This window comes from Falco rusticolus, chromosome Z (genome assembly GCF_015220075.1).
Source record: "Falco rusticolus isolate bFalRus1 chromosome Z, bFalRus1.pri, whole genome shotgun sequence".
In the NCBI taxonomy this organism is placed as follows: domain Eukaryota; kingdom Metazoa; phylum Chordata; class Aves; order Falconiformes; family Falconidae; genus Falco; species Falco rusticolus.
Genome location: NC_051210.1, coordinates 68,791,785 through 68,813,398, shown reverse-complemented (window position 1 = coordinate 68,813,398; position 21,614 = coordinate 68,791,785). Strand labels below are relative to the sequence as shown.

The following is a 21,614-nucleotide window of genomic DNA, read 5'->3' as shown; positions in this document are numbered from 1 at the left end:
ATGTGAATCCTAAAGGCTGAAGAAATAAGAAAGGCCCAGAAGAAATAAGGAAGCTAATTGTTAAGTGCAGTTTCAAGCCAGCCTTGTGAACGTTGAATGCCTGTAGTAAGCTTGGCAAGTCAAGTAACTTCTTAATACGGTCCCATTCACTATCTTTGTTGTATGAATGACTCGGTTACTTAAAGAGAGTAGAAACAGCATCTTTTTCTACATCTTCTTTCTCAACCTGTGAGTAAACTGATTTCCAGATATCTACATTGAGTATCAGTTGCTCTCTCTACATAGACACTACTTAAGTCCCAATCCTGCAGTGACATTTCTAAGCATAAGGCACTGTTAAAATCACTGGTGAAAGATGGGAAGGCATGCATCTCTCTGAAAGGGCTTATTTCATGCCGGGGCCGTGCTGAGGGAGAAGCAACAGGGCATGTTTTAGCATGGAAATGTTGGACAGCCAACTGTTTCAAGAGCAGGGAAGGGACAGGAAGTTCTTAGTAAAACTACTGTGTAGGACTGAGTCATGCTTGTTTATGTATAAAAAAAATGAGCTTGCATGTTAAAATAAGCAGCAGTTGGGTTTGCTTGCTGGAATTCTCTCAATTAAATTGTTATTTCAGGAGAAAGCGTATGCTCCTGATTAATAGGACATTACCCAAACCTTACGAAAGTACAGATATTTCAGAGCATTTCAGAGTTCAGCTGCTTTTAAAAGTGAAGAAATAATCTTGCCCTCTGTTCTTTCTACTGTTTCTTTAAGCAACAGTTAAACCATTCAGCTCACAATGCCAGTTATCATTGGAAGAGATGGGAACACTAGCCGGAAAACAGTTTTGCCCTTTGCAATTTATAGGCATCTTCAGGCTGGTGATAAATAGCCTCTGTTAAAAAGGGAGACAGTTATGTTTGTTTGATTGCAGCAGAGGGGGTTTTGCCTTTTTAGTTGTATTACCTAAGGTGTCTTTCTCTTTAAAGAGACTAATAAATTCATTTGCATATTTTTTCCATGTCTTAGTGCAAATGCTGACAGCATTCCAGAGCCTTCTCCTCTCAGAGAGAATGGTGCCATTCATGTCCTTGTCACCTGTGTCTTATATTATTGCACCCAAAACCAAATCCTTCATGTCCTGATTACCCAAAATAGAGGTTTGGTTTTCTACCGTGAAGGCCATCAGCATCAACCGTGAAGGCCATCAGCATCAGTAGCTAATAGGCTTCCTTTGTGGGTTTGAGTTGAATGCAGCTACAGTGATGCAGTGGTATTTCTGTGTTTGTGTAACTTGCATGCTTTGTAATCATCAAAATATCACAAGACAACCTTTTGGAAAGTACAGCTGACTTAATAAATGTGTTTCTGATGTTTGTATCTACTGGAAGAGGCATTTGGAGAAGGGAGGGGAAGGAGTTATTGAGAAAGAGAAAAATGACTCATCAGAAATATTTGTCCTCTTCTCTTTCCTGTGTTACATTTCCATCATAAACTGTGCAGTGATCGATGCCTGCCTGAATAGGATTGAGGATGTGAGAGCGCTCTTAAGAAGGTGAAATATTTTGCAATATTTAACCTACTTCCTTCGCTACATTTAAACTTGCTAAATGTTGACGAAGTTTAGTAACAGTGAGGGATATTTTTCTAGTTTACACAAATTCTTTATTTATGATATTCTGCCTTTTAAAAAGAAAAAAAAAAGAAAAATGAACAAACAGTGTTATCGTTCGTTTCTGAAATTGCTAACATGGATGTGTATATCCCACACTAGATGATGAACTTCCTGGGACTATTGAAGTTGCTCTCCATTAAGAAATGTGTGCACTTTACTTAATGAAGCAGCACTTAGCAAAGCTAACATCTCTCTGCAGCAATATGTGAGGTTCTTCTAACACAAGTGGATTCCCAGAATTCTTGCTTTGTAAATAAGGTCTGTTCCCGGTGAGTCCTAATTGATAAAGACGGTTAATGCAATACCTGCTGGCTAGGCTTGGCCTTTACTAAAAGAGTTCTTTGAAACTTGTTTATTGATTGCTGCAATCAATTCAGTTTAAAAAAAAAAAAAAACAAAAAAAAAAACAACCAAAAAACAAAAACCCACACATTAATTTGGCCTCCATTTTCTGATAATTATTTTTATTTGATGGAGTGAGTGAGGTTAAAGTCAAAACCCTCATCTGCTTTTTTTGTTTGTAAAACATTTCGATTTTTATTTTTACATGTAATTATGGCCCCAGGTGTTAGTTATATGGATATTAAATAAATGTAATTTTCTGTCCAGAAATAGAGACACAGAATTTGCCTAACTCTTTGTATCCTAAATTCTATATAAACTAATTCTTGTTTATGAACTTGTGCAGAAATGGGGTTTAGTTGCAAGGCTGAGATGGCTTTCCCCTCTGTTGTGTTCAGAGTCATTAGTACTTTCCTATTTGCATGGTGCTGTACAGACATGAAGTATTGAACCCTTGTCCCGTGGTACAGACCTCTAGCCAGATCTGCTGCTGTCTGCAAAAGGGATGGGAGTTGTGCTTTGATCCTTCTTATCTTCAATATTCTCTTAGAAGTCAGAGGTTTGATTTGACTGCCATTATCGGAGAGTGGATTATCAGAGACATAAATCACCCATTGGTGACATTTACCTCATATTTTTCTGTTCTCTGTCTCCCTTTGCGTACATTTCAGTAGTTGGATCCTTAGCACTAAATTACTTAACAGTTGGAAAGTAATCAACATTTGAAGGGATACCTCTTTTTGTTTTCCCTTTGTGTTGTTACTTCAAAAGTGATGTTGTTACTATTTTATATGACTTGCGCTAGGCAGTGTATGAATGCTCAGTGGAAGGGGAGATTTGTTTACAAGTGACCTGAAACATGGTAGTCCCCAGAAGAATGCATGAAAATGAATTTATTGTTGATCCTTAGTAAAGATTTAATTAATAAATAATTACTCTGTATTGCTGGGTGTTGTTTGCTTTGTGCTTCTGATTGCATTTCAGTCTCATTTTTAATATGTATGGCACATATGTCTAGCACTACACCAGAAAGGGAGACAAATATGGAAAAAATAAGGGAAAATAGCTATGTAGTGTGGCAGGATGTTTTAGTTGGGGTAACTTAACTTTATTGTAGTGAACTAGATTCTGATTTTAACATGTCCCCTTAAGAAAGGGTTGTTCGTGCTGCCTTGGAGGCTGGTTTGTGCTCTTACTTACTCTGTGCATCCCAGCTATTTTGGCAGGACAGTTGTACTCTGAATCTTTTGTTACAAGTTTATCAGCTAGTTGGAATAATCTGTCAGTCCTGGATTTGAAATGGACATGGGGTTAGAGTGGTTCAAAATTTATAGCTCAGCTTGTGCTTTACAAGTGACTAACCCAAGCAGTGGAGAGATGCTGCAGTTGGAAATGATCTAAGGGACAAGGAGTGCAATAAAATAATCAAGCCTGCAGCCAGTCCATTAAAAATTAAACATCAGTGTAGTATAGAAGTCTTGTCCTGGCATACATAGTCATAAAACCAGCGTAGGAAATTACACAACCCACTTTTATTTTACCATTGCTCTGTACAAATAATAACCATTATTAAGTATTTCTTTCCCAGCTGTTGTTACAGACTAATATATTAGTGAGAAATGGAATTAATAAAAAAATCTCCTTTGCAGAAAAGTAGTTCAAATATAACAGAAAATTATAAACACGTTGTAGCTCTTTTGAACATTCAACAGTATGGTAAACAGAGTTTTGAACTTAGAGATTTTATAGACCATTAGAAGGACTGTAACTGTTTTCATTCTCAAAATTTTGTGTTGTGCATATTCTGTTGTCTGTTGTTCCCACCATGCCTTCTTACGGACCTCCGCAGTTTGTTTTTGTAAATAAAACAAACACAGAGGTCTTAATGTTAATAGTTACTGTTTATTAATGAGACTGCACCTCTGCTGAGGATGGCTTGACAGCTAGTGTGATTGACAGTATTCAAAACTGGTAGAGAAATCTGCATGTTTCTCAAAATGTTAAAAATTACTTTTGCCTCTTCCATAGTGCAGTTCCCCGTCACTTCGCCAGGATCCCCTCTTGGCGGCACATTGGGATTGTGCTGCTTTTAGGCAGGGCCAGGCGGTACTATACAGTCATGCATCTGGCCATGCCAGGAACATTTTCAACAAGTGCTTCTGTGGAACACGAACTGTTGGGTTTCATTCTTTTGTCCTTCTGCGTGGCAGCCTCCTTGGATGATGTGTTGTGGGGAGCTGCAAGGTTTTTGGGAGCAAGGGCTGGGAGAGGGAAGGCATGGCTGCAGCATTGCTGCTGTCATACCACAACCCCTTAAAAACGGCATTGTAGCATCCCTCTGAAATTGGTGTCTCCAGCGGGTTGGAAGTGGCTGCTTGTTAATAGAGCTAACTATTGATGCTTTAAGCATGCCTGGGACTGTTCCCAGTGCTGGGACCAGCTCATGGAGAATGGCCTGCCTCTTTACTGTCAACAAGCGTTACTCTTTAAGTCGTGCTTAAGAACTGTTTTTAACTGTGGTACTTGACCCAAGCTGAGGGTCCACCAGGGATCATGGTAACAGTTTATCTTTAGAGATAACCAAACTTCATGGGAACTGAATAAATGCAGTTCCAGGGATAATGTGCCTGGGAGTGTTCCTGTGCACTGTTTAGTGTAGACCCAGCCTCGACAGGAACATGTGGTGATAGTAGTTTTGCTCCTCTGCCTTTCCACAGGGAAGTGAGCATGGCTACAGCAAGCTGATGGTCAAGACACGGACAGGCCTATGACATTTTGAGTGAAAAGCAGCAATCATTTTGAGTCCCAATGATAGAGGAAGGAATGTCTGGGTGGATGTTAAGGTCAAATTGGCCAAGGATCTTGAACAGGAGGAAAGTCATGTCTCAGTAGAGATATAGTTTGAATAGCAGAGAATGGCATTTTAATTTCAGTTTCTTTTACAAAGCAAATGTTCTGCTACATTTTTGAATTTGAAGGGTTCCTGGCTCAGTCGAAAGCGTGGAGATGGGGATAACTCACTGCCACTGACATGCTGTGTGATGGGGTCTTTCTTGCAGCAGCTGTGATGTGAATTTCTGTACAGACTACTGGGGATCACTTTTCCTCTAAGTCTTTTCTGAATCATCAGCTGTGGTTTAATCTATGGACCAGAGACCTGGAGTGGAGATACGTGGGGGTGGCAGTTTGTACTGCTGATAGTGCCTGATCAACACTGTCACAAAGTACACTGAAGAAATTGGGGTTTATATTTAGAAACTAGGTAATGGGGGTACACTTTCCTAATTCTTAGTAATTCTGTGTGTGGCCCTTCCTTTTACTTAAATTTCTTTTATTGTATTTCAAAGGTTTGCTGTAAGAACATTCTCCACATGAAACCTGGATCCAGTTGTCCCTGCTAAATTTTTCTTTGCTAAATTTAAAAAATCAGATTGATCTGCCATAACCATTTTACAAATTTTGAAGTTAAGCAGATTAAATAGGAAAATCTACAGATTTCCATTGACTTCTTGACAGTGAGTAGCTGAACCTGAGACTTCCTGATTTCCCAAGGTCTGTAAGAAGGCATCAAAAGGAAATTATCATTTTGTGTATACTGCAGATGTCTGTTGAATTTATTTAACTCTGTATTCAGTGAATCTGCTGATCATCTGCAAGAAATATTTTTTTTCCATACATTGATCTGTAATTTGGCTTCTAAATTTTTTTACTCTTGCTTAAAACTGGAGGTGAGCTACAGCTACACAGTGTATAGGTAAGGTATACTGCAGAAGCATCTAGGTGGCTGCTTGATGTGTCTTGCTCATGTACTTAGGATTAGACTAATGAGGGAGCTGTTATAGAAGGAGTTAGCTTCTGTTATAGCATGTTGTGATTGTCTAGGCATTTTCACCAAATACTAAATTTCACCTAGTTTTCACCCTGTTTTGCAATTCCTTTGCAATTCCTACACTTGTTCTCTTGATCAAGTTAAAAATTCCAAGTTTATAAAATCCTGCTTAGATTCCTTTTACAGCAGTTTCCATTTTCTTGCACTCGTAGAATGGTTTGGGTTGGAAGGGACCTTAAAGATCATCTAGTTCCAACCCCCCTGCCATAGGCAGGGACACCTTCCGCTAGACCAGGTTGCTCAAAACTCCATCCAGCCTGGCCTTAAAACCTGAAAAATATTTTTCTGTAATTCTGAGGCATAGCTCAGTGTGCTTTTACAAATTAATTCCATTTATGTTGGACTCGTAAAGAATGCGGTTATGATCCAAGAAGTTCCCTTTGTGTAGTAACCTGAAAACTTACCTGCAGTCTTGTAAGATGTTATGCAACAGTTTCATAATCACACAAAACTGCTGTTTTTAATGGTTTCCCAATAGAGACATCACCCAAGGTTTGTATTTTCTTGTGCTTATTATCTTGTATCATTGGTTTCTGGTAGTATCAAAACGCTAGGAAATCTCTCTCTGTAACATAATTAACGTCTAAATTTTACAATTCATCTTAGCAAGGTTTGCATTCCCAGAACCTCATACTTAACAATGAGATGCTGAATCTTGTGTGTACTTTGGTGGTGTGCTATAGTTTTGGCATTCAGTGCAGTAACATGTTCAAATCAGAACACCTAGTGCTTGCATCACTTCAGCTTTTGATTACCAGCACTGCGTCACTGAGTAGTACTTACGTCTAGAGTTATAGATCATAATTGGATTCATTAGCTTATAAATACATAGCAACATCTTCAGAAGATTCATGGCGGTCCAACTTGTATTCAAAATAAAATACATCCAAACTAAAAATCCTCATACTTGCCTTTAATGGTCCAGGATTTCAACGTGAGCTTTTGGGTCTCCTATGCATATGTATCAGTTACTAGTACTACTATAGTATGCATATGAAAAATAAAAATTGTCATAGGTTGAACCTAATGGGATGCTTCTTATAATGTCATGGCTGCATTGTGAGAGCTGTGTTTAGCAGCATGAGTCTGCAGTGGGAAAGTATCTGAAATCAATGAAGTTTTTGGAGCAGACCTATCGAAACTCCTTGCAAAACTGTTCAGAAACTTTACTGGGACTTATATCCTTATACGCTGTGTGTAGGCCACTTCTGTGCAAACTGATGCACTCTTGATGCCTCCTCTGGCACCTGATGCAAGTGCTATCTCCACATACTGTCCAGGGCTGCCAGTACCTGTCCCCCAGTAGAGTACAGAGAGAGGAGAGATCACTGTGCCCTGGTGCAGGTGGGGCAGCTACTGAATTTTCCTCCTAAGCAATTTGGAGGCTGGAGCAATGATGAAGGCATCATGTTCTTGAGTGTTGAACATGCAGTTCTTGTTGAAGGTATTTGTTGGTTACCACAAGCCCAGTCTCTTCAGATGGTGATAGATCTCTGCCTTTCAGTGAGCAAGTTCAAGTTGCAGAGAAGGTAAATATAAGAAAGCTTTTAGTGTATTCATACTGAAGACCCACACTTAAAGAACAACTCTCTGTTTAAATAGAAAGGAATTTTTTTGTCTTTGTTTAGCTTTGTTGAATTGCAAAATAATTTGCAGTTTTCTGTAAGGAGTTTTTCCATTTCTAAAGCTGGCAACTAGCAAGTAATTCACTTCCAAAGCAGGACGGTCTAAATGGAAAGTACTATCTAAATAAAAAAACCTGATATGTATTAATATACCATTGAGATACCAGGATTTTTTAAGGGAAGAGAATATCTCTGAGAATAATTGTGGCTGATATGAAACCAAAGGATAGCGATTTGCATTTCTGTGGAATGTTTTTCATATGCTTTAGAAATACCTGAAATACATGACCTCAGCAAAGAATAAACACCAGGAGGTTCTTCAAGATTTGAGGTAGCCGTAAAAATTCCAAGAATTGCAAGTCTTGCTCTAGAAAACCACTGGTAGTTCTGTGGGCATGAAACTTTGTCTCCAGAAGCCTAAAAGTGTTCGTTTATTATTTGTTGGGCTCTTAAGCTACGCTTAAGTTGCACAATGCATACATACAATTGTGAGACATTCTCCTCTTTAATGTTATATACTCTTATTTTTAGCTGAACACTAGGGAGATTGTGGATCCCTAATATTCTCAGTAAGAGTAAAGTAAGTATATGACAGATATAGAAGAAGATAAGACCAACTCAGTTCACGCACTTTATGGCCTGACCCTGTTCATTTTAAACTAATGGAAATTCAGATCTCTGCTTTAAGGCACTGTGGCTGGTTGCTTCAGCCTTTCAGTTTTTTGATAACTGGAAAACCAAATGCTGCTTTCTTCATAAGGGAACAGTGGTTAATTCTTTCAACAGTGGGATAATAGATTATTTCAACATAACCGGAACATCTGTTAATGCAGAAACAGAATGTAGTATTTGCATTCATTCATGTTATCTAATTTGCTTCCAGTGCATTATTTTCTGTCTGTGCCTTTGCTGACAGGTCCTAGAAGATGTTACACCTGTGCAGAAGAGTTTGGATTAATAGGGCTACGTAACTAGGGATGTTTTTCATGGCTGTGCAGATTGTTGGCTTATGGTTTTGGTTTTTTGGCAGGGGGGCTTTTTGAGTATGGAATTACAGCAATACAGTCTGACCCCCTTCAAAGCTAGGGCTAGAGAAACATAGCCCAGGGGTCTTTGTGCTATACTTTTGATGTGTGCTTTTTATGGCTGCAGTGTTAAGTACCACATGTTCAGCATCAGGGATGGCAAGCCTCAGCATGCTTAGGGCAGGCAGGAGAGACTAGACACAGGAGAAGAGCAAGGTGCAGGTGAGGGGACCAGCGTGGCACAAGATGCCATGGCAGATCGAGTCCGTAGATGAGCCAGTGTCCAGTTGGGTAAACAGCCAGTATGCTACACTGCTGCAAGCAATGGAACATTGTGGATTTGAAATGTGTTTCTGATAAGATGCTCACTGCTCCTGATACTCAGATAAATGTTGTCAATAACCATGCTAAACTGTTAGTCTGTATTGTGGTTTTACTGATGCAGCACCATTTTATTCTGTAACTTACCAGACTTTTAAATATATTTTGCTACATGTCAATTGTGATAGCTTCTAAGTTAGAACTTGTACTTCTGTGGTTATAGTAGGTTTTAAAAGCAGTTAAACTCATTTACAGTAAGAGAAAGAAAAGTCATTTTCACCTGTGCACCCATCCCAAGTGCCCATTTTTATGCTGCTTCCCTGAAACAGAAGGACAAGAGGTATGTTAATCTTCTGTTAAGAAAAGGCAAAGCTTATCTTCATTAGATCTTTTTCAGAGTGGTGGAAGCATTGTTCAGCTTTTCCCATACTGACTTGTTTACGTGAAATGTCAAGTTTAAATAAACCAACTTAAGTATTTATGTATTTAAACTTCAGAGAAAATAAGGGAAATTCACATGAATTCTTCATTCTTCGCTTGAAGACTGTTGTAGCAAAGTCAGCAACGACATCATATATATATACACATACAGACAATATTTTTATCCAATTAGCCATGTGTAATGGAGACATACAACCATTATAATGTCAGCTGAGTAAGTATCTGGTTATAAGACATTTGCCCTCTAGCATAAACCCGACCATTTCAGGTTCCTTTTACAGTTAAAGCCAAATTCAGTATCTGTTGATGCTTTGAAAGTTAGCAGTATTCCTTGACAGAGCACTGTGTTTGCCACAGTGGTTTCAAGTACCAATTTTATTTTCATGGGAAAGCAGACCCTCATGCTCACACAGCTATTGGCACTGGGCAGGTGGTTGAAGAGGCTGGTACTGGTCACCTGGGAGCTGGTATCTTCTCATGGTAGTGAGAACTGCTCCAGTGCTCATAATTTTTTTAATGAGGGGGGCAGATTTTCAAGAAATACGGTTGCTGCTGCATTTAAGTCGCGGCTAGTAGTGATACTGTTTGCAAAATCTACATTTTACTAGAAGACACATTTCTGCAACTGCAGCTGTGTAAGGATTGGTGGACTGGGTTGTGACCTATAATGCTTTAGGCAGCTGTAATTTGGGATTAACAAGAGCAAACCACGAGGGTGGCTGGGTGAAATCTCAAGCCCAGAGCAAACAAGTAGCAAATATAACTCTGAGGATTTGGTGTCTTTTTAGGGTCAGAACCACAGTAAGACAAACGTGATTGTGGAGGCAGGATTTGAGCAGAGAGTGAGGACCCCATCACAACATTCAGCTCACTTTTCACCCACACCTGTGCAGGAGGCTAGTAAACACAGCTGATGTCCACTGGTGTTGTGATTCCATTTTAGGATTCCCTGCTGCTTAGATAGGAAGGGGTCTGACTTTGCTGAACCATCTACTTTCTTCACTGAAATTCTTAAATCTGTGGTTCATTAAACATCCAAATTCCTTAGGAAAAGTGCCAGGTGGCCCTGCTTTTTTCGTTATTTTACAGAGTGAATACTGCTAGGCTGCCCGCTTGGTGTGATTAGTCTTTTTTTTCCTGAAGGTGATGCATAAAGAAAGCTTTCTTCTGTATCCCTCTTGCTATGTGTAATAACCACAGTGCACAGGAGTGATGTTTATTGCGATGTTATGTGTGCTTCACAGCTGCATGTCAGTCATGGGGAACTGACTTACTAATGTTGGTCACAGATCTCGCCATGAAAGTGAACATAAGTGTGTAAGAAAAGAATGACCTTTCACAGTTCAGGCTGATTCATCACACATGCTTACAAAGGGATCTTGCTGTAATTCACAGTCTTAACTTGGGAAAGAAGCAGGTATTTGGCTGGTGTTAGCCTTGACAGTAGGTGAGAGTGTTTTGAAGCTGAGAGTATTAGTTGAAGTTTTAAGGGCCTGAGAGATTACTTAAACTTCCTTGCAATTATCTTAATGCTCACGAATTTTATATGTTTATTTTTACAGACTTCCTTCCTTCATTTCCCTTCTAGGACTGGAATGGGAAAGAACAAATTGCCATAAAAGTTTCTAAAATCGTATTTCTGCATTGAATACATATTATAATAAAGAACTCACTGGGACTCAGATTCAGAATTAGATTCACAATATTGTTCCTGTCGCTATTCCCTGCTGAATTTCTTCATCTGGTAATATTACTGCTTAGGAAGTGATAATATATACATGTAACAAGTTAATTGTAGAAGCCCAAAATGGGTAATTTGCGCTACTAAAACAACAGCAGTCAAGCACTCTGTTCTGCAGTTGCCAGCTTTAAATTATCATGATTATTGTAAATCATGTGAGGGGATTGTGGGAAGTACAGCTTTCAGCTTTTTATTACAAATCCCCCATTTTCTATTAGTGATCTAAGGGAAAACAACACACAGCCGTCTGGATGGTAGACTGCGGTGATGGTTTATAGACCATTACTCTCAGCACTCCAGGGGAATGAGTGGGAAGGAGGAACATGCCTGAATATTGCAGTATCTTTGGGATTGTAGTACTTCTTACTACACAGGTTTGTAGCTGAAAACTGAGTCATCCTCTCCGTGTAACTGCTGCGTAAGGGGGCACTTGGTGGTTTCCCATGTTAGGAACTGTGTGTGTGTTACACACACACATAATTAGGTAATCAGCACTTGAAGTGAGAAGAGCATTTTATATGTGCTCTGCTGTATGAGAGACATTTCTACTTCTTAACTTTAAAAAACGGAATCCAACTCCAGCATACCTTAACTAATGTGTTCTTTGCCCTTGTGTAAGCACTTGGCACAATCAGGAGGGGAAAATGTCACGCTCTAAAGACTTCAAGCAGTGTGTAGAGGGAAATAAGTGTTAATTTAAAAATTAAGTCTTAATACCTTCCATTTTTAGACTTTTCATTTTACATCTTCAGACATTACTCATGCTGTTGCCCATAGGATGAAGGTGCAGGCTCCTCCCTGGATGTGCTGTTCCTGTTGTAGATACTCTGCACTTGCTGTACAGTGTCCTGAGGTGTTCACACTGTTTCTTGGGGCTCATCTCTTCCTGGGATGCTTAACAAAGTTGCACCAGAAGATAATTGGTTCTTTATTAATGAGTTTTGAGCTTAAGAAAAGGGAAGAATTTAGTTGGTGACTGAATTGCTGGCTCAACATACAGCTGTACTACATTGTTTTGCCTATCTAAAAATGAGGGAGGCTTATGCGAGTAATGTCAAAGTCACTATTCCTGTGGCCGAAGCACATCATATTTGGGTTAGTGTCTCTCGCCAATTATAAAATATCCTATAGTTAGTTATAAGACTATATCCTAATCCTGAACTCTGCCCTGATCCTTCCTGTGGCATTTATACTACTTGAGCATATCATATGGCCATGATGTATATGTATGAGAGTTGGGATTTCTGAGATGCCAGTGCCTATGGCTGTCGCAAATAGGTGAAGTGTTCCTGGGTTCCTACTGCCTTGTTTCTGCCTACCACACTTCACTGACTCTACTTGGTGCTTACCCATTCTTTTTGGGAGAAAAGCACTCACTGCAGTGAGAAGCACTCTCAGTTTCTCACACCACTACTGCAACCCGAGGCGCTGGAGACAGTTTCTTTTTTTAGATCTCTGTGTAATCAGCTACCAAAGTAAGATACATTTTGTAAAAGGTTCGAGTCGTTGATCACTCAAAAGTTACAGGTCGTAAAATTATCGAAAGGTTCTGATACCAACATGTGATCTGAGGATTAGTGGTGCTTTAGAAGGAAACAAAGACTTTGCAGACTGCACAAATCTTAGTTTGTCTATGCATTTTTTTCAGATCTGTGGCCAAATGCTGAAATGATACTTTTATCCTTATAACCATCACTGGGCGTTTTCAGTCTTGCAGTGGTCTATTGTATAACTCATGCTGCCCTGGCAGTCTTAACTGCTGTCCACTGTTCTGATTCATTATTTTTGGCAAGGCAAGGCAGCATGCACCAGAGTTAAGGAGAACAAGTTGAATTGAAATTTGTTTGAAATAAAGCTTTTTTTTAAAAAAAAAAAACAAACACATTTCTTTTCAATGTAACTTATGTTCTGTTTTTCTTATAGATCACTTGTTTTCATTCTGAGTTCAGTATTTTCTTTTTAAAAATCATGTTCAGGTTTTACTTCTAGAAAACTGAACTAATTTTTCTTTATGCCCAGTACAGAACCGCTTACAGAAGTAACTTCTTGTCAATAATCCTTTCAAAGACTCACAGGGCAACAAGATTAAAGCCTTGATCCCTTAGTCTAGATTCTTGAACACTGATAAGATAAATTAGAGCTTCATTATATTAATGAGTCAATAAACGAAAAGGAGGAATCAGAGGAAAGGCTCAGAAGAATGGAAGAAGTATAAATGAACTCTACATTAAACTTACCATTAATCATAAGAACAATGAATCATAAATTGCATATGTATAAATGTGCATGCTTTCTGTGGGAAGACAGTAATTATTATGCCCAGGAGCATTCTTTGTATCGTCTCCCACTCGGTTACTGTCAGCATCAATTAGTCCATTATGCTGAATATTTCTGAAATGATCTGAGGTTAAAGAGAAACAAAAAACCCAAATCTCCTTGCTTTAGGTTCTTTTCCTATTGTAAATAGTTGGAAGGCATTGATAGCTTGCAGCTTTTTTATTCAGAGGCAACTAAATTTAAAATACATCTATAAACATTCATTAGAAACGCAAGAAAATGGAAAATCCCTTAATTTTTCAATGATGTAATTTACCATCAAGTTATAAGTGTTTCATAAGGAACTTATTAGAGGGTATCTGATTTGGCCCGTGGTGGTGTCTTCAGGGATCCCTTGTGATTTCTGCATACTGAAATGTGAAGAGGAAGCACTCTCAATTTCTTTTCATTTAAAGTGTGAAGTGAGTTTCTCTCATTCGCTTTTGCAATTACTTGGCATTTCTGTTATATACATTTAAATGAACATGAGAGAATTGCTAGGAAATATATATTATATTAGATAAGTGTATATCTGTAAATACATAAATACATTTATATTCCTAATATAGTCTGTTATTGGCTACAGGCTGGAAGCTGTCTGAATCATGCCATCAGTGGGGCTCCTGCCAACCCCTGAAAATAGGCCTCTTTGAATTCCTGAGTCTGATTTAAGATTGTTGATTTAATATTTTTAGAAAGCAAGCCTAAATCAGCAGAGAAATAATTGTCTGAAAATGTGAGTTGCACAAGATACAAGTTCTCACTTGGTACCTCAAGCAAAATGCACTGTGGAGGAATTCTCCACCCCACTCCCGCATTAATTTTGACCACCTCGCCCCCCCCCCAAAAAAAAATTCCTGCCACAGACACTTTCTGTTCCCTAGTTAGCCACATGTAAAGAAACCTTAATTTTTGATACTTGAACTCTGTTTTGCATCAGATGGGCAACACATTGTCTTGCACCTTTCCTCAGATGTATCAAAAAGACTTCAAGCTAAAGAAGCCATGTGGACACAAAATACACGTGAAAATCAGAAGCAGGACTTTAGAGAAAATAAATTATATCCTTGACAAGAACTCACAACATGGAACAGATGTGTGATACAAACACGTATCATGTGCACAAATCCCGTAGTTCAAGTTTATACATATATGCAAGCCCATGCAGTCTTATGGAAGGTGGATTGGAGGGGTGTGGATTAAATGCTCACATTCCCCAGGTGCTTCACTGCAGTCATGTTCCAGGAGCTGTGTTCTTTTTTTTTTTTTTTATTGATCTGAGTATTGGCCAAAAGCAAATGGGGATTACTTTTAAGGTAGTCGCTTTTGTATTTTTCTTCGATTCTATATAGCGTCATTGCCATATAGGGGGCAAAATTTGTGGTTTGGTAAATCTCTTATGGAACTGTATTTCCATAGATGTTATAGGCCAGTAATGCAATGTATAATCTTCATTGAGATAAGGAGCTGGATTTGAGATATCCCCAGATAAAATATTTGACTCTGAAATAAAATGCTGAGCGCCTTCAGCTGAGAACTTCAAAAGAACATTTTTCTTCTTTCTTTTCGTGTTCTAGTAGTTTTTTCCCTGTAGGGTCATTCTTCAAATTCAGATTTTAGAAACTAGAAGTGTTTGAAAGTGTGAAGAAAAGGAAGAATGAAATCAACAAGGATTTTTTCTTCTTAAGCAACTTATAGTTTGGAAAACCATTATGAAAAGTCATAGTGTATATGGCTCCCACAGCTTTGTTAAACAGAGAGCACTTTGACGTTAAGGCTCTTTATTATTCAAAATTCTGGAGGAGAGCCAGAAGAGAAATACATTTGGAATATGAAAATACACTAAGTATACATGTAGCTTGCCAGTAATTCATCCCAGAAAACTGACAGAAGGCAATAGAAAAGCCACAACTAAAATGTAAATCTTAGTGACTCTTTTTGCCTCTTACATGAGACTGCATTAGTGATTGTTGGTGAACAAAAATAAGGTCAATATTGGATGCCAATAAAATATTTATTTTTAACATGATCATTACATTCCTTCATATTCCAGTTAGTATTTGAAGCCAGAGGTGTATCGGCATATTGCAGGAACAGCTATTGAGCTAGGATGCCTAACTCAAGGAACAGCCCTGGCTGGGGATCTGGAGTGGGTGGATGGGCAGCGGTTTAGCCCTTCAGCCCTACATGCGTACATACCTCACAGCTGCGCTTTTCACTCCTGGATGACTTCAGCATCTTCCTTCTTTGCAAGCTTATGTAAATACCTTTGCTTAATGCTTGATCTGTTCACATGCACCCTTCATTGACAGCACCAGCCTTGCGGACTTTGGAGCTGTATGCTCAGAGGTGTAGGTTTTAGGCATCGCTCTGCATAGCCAAGTGATGTCCACATTCCCTTACTCTAGGAAAGGGCTGAGGAAGTGTAGTTCAGGACTGCAAAGCTTAGAACCATCTAACTTCAAAAGTACAGGAGGAGAAGATCGGCCTGTTTTGCTGCATAATTTTGGGTGCTGGTGAAGGGGTTGATTTTCTTCTTGTGATGGGGAAATCTGAGCCCCACTAAACCAAAGGCAGACCTGCAGAATGGTAAATGTTAGCTTTTGGGGGAAACAAGGTGACAGAACATTCAGTGAGCAGTCAGTGAGGTAAGAAATGGAGTAGCTGTTTTGGAATGTGAAAAGAAACTGAGGTTTTTGGATTTGCTGTGGAGTGAAGAGAAGTTTGAAGAAAGTGGCCACCATCTTAGTTCACAGGTAATGCTTCATTTGAATGTGAGCCATTTGTGGAACTGGTAAAGCCAGTCATTCAAAAATTAATATCTTTAATAATGCTTTGGATAACAGTTGCAACAACAGCCAAATTAAATTCAAATGTAACAGTGATGGAGGTCAGGTAAATTTGCTTCTATCCCCTGAATCTCCCTCCTTTGTCCTCAAGAACGCTGTTCTAAGGTTACACCAAAAGTGGGGAGAAAGTGGGAGCCATAGAGATTTTAACTTTGCCCAAGTTACATACTAAAGCACCAGTAAGCGTAAAATAAAATTTATGTTTCTGAATTTTAAGCCCTCTAATTTAAAGTGTTGAACTGTTCACCCACTACTATGCTGGTTAGTAAATTCTGTTTGTGTGGTTTTCTATTAACAGTTTTCCAATTCATCCCATACACTGTTTTTTCTTAGAGCAGTCATGAATTTGGCAACATGCATTTAATAAGTGATTTTCGTAAGTCTGTATTTCCTTTCTGAAAATTTTTTTCTTCTGCCTTCTTATAGTCATAGTTCCTTGAACCACAGTTTTTATCCTTACAGTAGTTTTTTAGTTAAAATTAACAGCTTTGTTTTCCCATATGCTTTTATATTTGATTTGCACATTTATAAATGTTTAATCAAAATGGAGTGGTAGATGAAAGGGAATCATATTATTTAAAAGCCCGAATTTCCACTTTTGTAGAAAATCATCTGGAGCTAGCTGATCATGAGTCAGCAATGCCATCCTCTCACAAAAAGACACATATGATAGGATGTAAAAAGCTGAAAGAGAAGTACCTGAGGTAATCCTTCAGCTTAGTTTTGATAGAGCGAGCCTCAGGTAAGCAGCTGTTTCAGACTTGGGCTAACTGGTTAGAATACAGAAGAAAGCTGTGAGAATGATCAGCGATCCGGAAGACTTAGCTGAAAAATTGGGTTTGTTTCATCTAGGGAGAAAGGGAAGTAGAACTGTCTTCATGTGGGTAAAAGACTGAAAAAAGGGTAGGGAATAACCTATTCTTCATTCTCATGGGAGAAAAAAAAAGTAAAGGAATTGAATTACATCAAGAGAGAGCTGAGGTACATAGTAGACTAACCTTCCTAGTGGCAAGGGTAGCCATGCGTTGGGATAGATTGCCTGAGGAGGTTGCAAATTTTTTGCAGGTCTTTGCTGGTCTTTAGAAAATCCAGTAGGCAGAGACTAGAGTCAAGCAAGAATTAATTGATCTGACTGTGAAGAGTGGGAGTGGACCAGATGACATTTGGCAGTCCTACCCAGCCATATTTTCTGTAGTTCTGTTACACAGGTCACCAGTTGCTTGTACCCAGTTATTTGTTTTGCTTAAAAAGCAAGTTGAAGTGATGGAGATTTTTTTTTTTTATTCAGCCTCTAGTAAAACTCCAGGTTTGACTTTATTTCAGCCTTGTAAAAGACTTTTTTTTTTTTTCTTACTTCTATTCTTGATTCCTCAGTATCTCTTTGACCTCATTAAAGAGCAATCTAGTGTTTATAGCTTCTTCCACATGCAGATTATTATCAGGTACAACTGAGTAGTGAGTTATGTATTTTTTCTTAAATAAACTGGGGCTATTATCTTGATTATAAAAAGATGCCCCAGACTTTGAATAACATTTGTATGTCCTTTCTCTTTTGAAGTTTGTTAGTCTTTCAAGTGTGGACATGAGAACTGTCTGCAATAACCCAATTATACATCTTTCTTCTCAGCTTATACTTGGTATTTCCCTGTTCATTTGTCAAGTAAATTTCCCTTTTAAGTTACTGATATGTCAGCAGCAGTTTCAGCTAGTAGAGTTCTGGATTTCCAGCTGCCCAGATCTCAAAATACTTCACATAAATATTGACTAAACTACTTTTCATAACATTCCTCCAGCTCAAGTAGATGATTAACTGTAGCTGGGAATGTGACATGTTTCACTCACAGAAGACAGCCTAAATTTCTGGATACCACAAGAGCTGTCTTATTTGTCAAGTGAAAATGCTACCTACTTAGAAAGTCTTTAGTTCTTGTCTGTTTGCATCCTTTGCAATGCTGATGGTTTGTTTTATAACCCAAAGCGGTGTATTAATTCCTTTATTTGGCCTTAGGCTAAAGTGCTGGCCTGCTGAGCTATCCTCTTCACAGGTAGACTTGTAAGCATAATGCAGTGGAAAACATAAATTCACCTTTCATCCCTATGACAAGTGCCAAAACAAGTATCAGTTGTTAATCAGGTTAGTGCTGCTAAGAAAATGTTCTGGTTCTTGTTCTATCGAAGAGGCAAAGACTATCAAATCTGTAAGAACAGAAATGTGGTTCATTGAAGTATTTAAAACATGAAGGGCAAGATTATTGTTAGATTCCTAAGAATATGAAGAGATTGAGGGGGGGGGGGGGGTGGAGAAGGCTCTGATTTGGAACTAGAATTGACTCCTTGTCCAGGGTGTGCTTGTGAGGCAGGTGGAAGGGCTAAAGGAGGAGAGCAGGTGAAAAGCCTTAGCTATCTGGGTAGAGGAAAAAAGGGAGAGACGAGGGAAAGTTCTGGTGGGTTTTGTTATTGTTCCCTTGAAAGAATTTAGGGAATTCCTGTGCAGAGGGAAAAAGTTGATGACAGAAATTAAGCTGTGAACTCACAGCTGCTAAACAGTATTTCAGCTGAGGATGTGAAAGCTCATTATATTAGAGAAGTAGAGTTTGAAGGTAAGAAGTGTGAACCTAAGAAGCATCACAGAATCATAGAATTATCTTAGTTTGGAAGGGACCTATAATGATCATTCGAGTCTTAACTCCCTGCTCCTCTTTAAACTAAACCATGTGACTAAAAGCCTTGTCCAGATGCTCCTTGAACTCTTGATGGCCTTGGTTCCATGACGGGTTCCCTGGGGAGCCTATTTCAGTGACTGACCGCCCTCTGAGTGAAGAACCTTTTCCTAATGTCCAACCTGAACTTCCCCTGATGCAGCTTCATTCCATTCCCTCATGTCGTGTCGCTGGTCAACAGAGAGGGGAGATCAGCACCTCCCCCTCCGCTGCCTGCATGAGGAAGGTGTAGATTGCCTTGAGGGCCCTCCTCAGCCTTCTTTTCTTCAATCTGAATGAGCCAAGTGGCCTCAGCTGCTCCTCTGAAGTCCTGCCCTCAAGGGCTTTCACCACCTTGGTCACCTTCCTCTGGACACTCTAGTAGTTTGATGTCCTTCTTACACTGAGGTGCCCAAAACTGCACACCATACTCCAGGTGGAGCCCCAGTAGTGCAGTGTAGAGTGGGACAATCAGCTCCCTCAACCGTCTAGCCATGCTGTGCTCAGCGTACCCCAGGACATGGTTGGCCCTTCTGGCTGCCAGGGCACACTGTTGACGTGTGTTCAACTTGCCATCAAATGCATGGAATGACTTGATTGGAGGAATCATAAAAACACGTATGAAGAGCCCATTTTTCTTTCTTTTTGAAACAAATATTTTCAAATATTTGAAAGGAGAATAGTGGTTTGGAATTTTTAGCAGGTGCCATGTATCACAAGTAATGCAAACTGGAGAGACAACTAAAATGCATATCAGATACAATCAGAATAAAACTCAGGCATACTGTTTTTTCTTCCTTTGAGCTTAGCGGTAGAGGAGTTTAGCTGGAAATGGAAAGAAGTGAAATACAGGAGAAAATTAGGATTCTTTAGGCCAAATCTTACGAGCACCAACACTCTGGAAATAGCTTATCACAGATGCCAGAGATCCTCTTAGGCATCTCTTGGTAGCCCAGCATAATGATTAGTAATCTGATAGTACTTGTGTACTGAGGTTATGTGTCTGCTTGGAAATAATCCATCCTTCCTCAATGGCCCATGTGATCATAGGGTGTCCATAGTTTACCATCTTTCTTCGAAAGCATGTAATTTATGTCCTCTTCTCTGTCAGCTGCCAGCAATTTTTCATTTCCATATCTAAGCATACAGACTCTTGGAATCACAGGATCATAGAGGTTGGAAGGGATCCCTGGAGATATCTAATCTAGCTCTCTTGCTTAGAGTGGGATTTAGTTAATGCAGTTGCCCTGGGCCATGTCCAACTGGGTTTTGAGGATCTCCAGACCCCACAACTTCTCCAAGCAACCTGTTCCACTGTTTGATCACCTCTTCAGTGAAAAAGGTTGTTAATGAAGATATTAAGCAGTATTTACCTTTGGGCTGCTTCCCTGATGACTAGCCCTCAGCTGGACTTTGTGTCATTGATTGAAACCCTTTGACCCACCGTTTCAGCCAGTTTTCAGTCCACTTGACTGTCTGCTTGCCTAGTTTGTATACTTCATCAGTTTTTCAATGCAGATTTTACATGGGATGGTGTCAAAAGCCTTTCTAACTTTTTTTGGCACTGGGCCCTTTGCTTAGGTGCTCTTCTGAAGACCAAGTCTTTTGGCACATTTGGGTCCATCTTATCGTCTCCAGTTTGTTATTTTTTGGTAGGTTAGCATGGGATATGCTGAGAAGACATAACGGGCACCAGTCCTCACATGGCTAGGAACTTGAGTCTTGTTTCTCTGTGAAGCAAACTAGTTCTGGATAGGCCTTATCTTAACATAGTGCTGCAATCCTTTTGTTTGCCACGGGTTAGAATAATCAAGTATGGTTTTGAGAAAATATAAGTCTCGGGAAAAGCCTCACCTGTTTAGTTTATTCACACAAATCTATGTCCTTCTTTTGCTGAAGTTGTAGTTTTTGCAAGAATCATTTAAAAGGTGGCTGCTTGCCATTTAAACATCTAGCTCACTACATTATGTGCAGTACTGCCTCTTTTTCACATGTAATGAAGTGTCAGTGCTAAGTGCAAATACAACTGTGTTCATGCTTGTGTGTCTTGTTCTAAACTGCAGTGTCGTCAAATGTCACTGCATGTAGTCCTTGAGCTATTACCACTTGCTACCAAGAGCGAAACAAAGTGTTCTCAGTACAGTCAGGTAATCAGAAGTTAGGACATTTCTCTTTTGTCATCTGTAAAGTAGCTAAGAGATCTTTTCTGCTGTTTAAGCAGGATTTCAAAATAGTTTGGAAAGACTACTGGAATAATTTTCCCTGTCCTATTATAGTAGGATTCTGACTTTGTCACATGGAGATCGTTTCCACTTGCTACAATGCTACTGAGTGTTTTGAAACAGGAACTTGTCAGTAGTCCATGGTAGCTCACTTCAGTCAACAGCTGCCTTAAACTTCACAACTTTGTTTCAGTCTAATGCTTTGTTTCAGTCTAATGTGTTGTGTGTCCCGTCCCACCCCCCCCCCCCCCCTTTTTTTTTTTTTTTTTTTTTTTTGGACAAGAGAGTTGTGGCTCACTGATCAGTTATTCTCTCTGAAATTAAGGATTCTTTTGAAAATCATCAATTAAATCAACCTGAGACTCCTTACAGAATTATGTGTAAATGGGACACACACCATCAGTTAGATCCTCAGTCTGATTAAATGTGAGCAGGCTTTTTCTGAAAAGTGGGATATTGGAACTTGGCTGTGCATATTATGGGGTA

General features: G+C 39.2%; 1 protein-coding gene across 12 annotated transcripts in view; it reads left to right on the top strand.

Annotated features, from left to right (window-relative positions):
- Positions 1–21,614, top strand: part of GHR (growth hormone receptor) — a 125,472-nt gene that overhangs the window by 18,261 nt on the left and 85,597 nt on the right. Inside the window, exon 1 of one of the 12 annotated variants that reach the window (XM_037374261.1) lies at positions 1,516–1,538. The exons of 10 other annotated variants lie outside the window; for them this stretch is intronic. The gene's annotated coding sequence lies outside the window, so the exon portion shown is untranslated. Of the gene's footprint in view, positions 1–1,515; positions 1,539–16,090; positions 16,115–21,614 lie in introns of those variants that run through there. One more of the 12 variants, XM_037374264.1, reaches the window with a different exon arrangement.